Consider the following 777-nt stretch of genomic DNA (forward strand, 5'->3'; position numbering starts at 1 on the left):
GGGGCCCGGAGGGGGCCGGGCCAAGGCTGGGACTGCGCTCTCCAAAACTGCAGGGAGGCCGGGTTCCAGCACTGGCTGGGGGCTGGGACCCTGCGGCCTGGAGTCTGACTATCAGGCGAACGTTCGCGCGTACCATTATTCGGCGTCTCTGTTTTGGGATGTTTTTATTTGTTATGTGGTTCCTGGTTCTCCATGTGTGTTTTTGTTTAAGTGTATGTGAACCTGAGAGTCCACGGGCTATTTGAACCCCAACTATGTCTTTCATTTCCCTGAGGCTCCCCAGTGGGGCTGAGCCCTTAGGCCCTCTTCTCTCCTGCTACCCCATCTGGTTTGTGTGGGGACGCTGGCCCAGCCCACCTAATTTTCCATTTCTGCCCTTGACGAAAAGAGAGGAGGAAGAGGGGGTCAGAGCCAAGGGAGAGCCTTTCCCTCCACCCGCGGGGCTCTGGCTTTGTTTGTAAACTCCGAGGCAGGCAGTGTGGTCGGTCTGCTTTGCTCCTGTCAAGGATGGACCCAGAGCTGCCAGTGAGGACTTGTGGCCCAGGCCAGAGGCTGGGATGGGAGGGCTAGGACTTCTTGTTCCCAGTACCTGCCCTGGAGAGGGAGGGAGCTTGGCTGCCCTATGGGGGCGGAGCAGGTGTCCTCTCTCTCCCCCTTCTCTTTCTTGGTACCTCCTGCATAGGTGCCTCTGTTCTTCAGAGACAGGTTTCTTTCTCTCACGTTTAGTTACTTATTTAGAACCGTGGTTTGAAGCTCTCCAGAGTAAAGGGACAGTGT

This window comes from Tupaia chinensis, unplaced genomic scaffold (genome assembly GCF_000334495.1).
Source record: "Tupaia chinensis unplaced genomic scaffold, TupChi_1.0 Scaffold144255_1, whole genome shotgun sequence".
NCBI classification, from domain to species: Eukaryota; Metazoa; Chordata; class Mammalia; order Scandentia; family Tupaiidae; genus Tupaia; species Tupaia belangeri.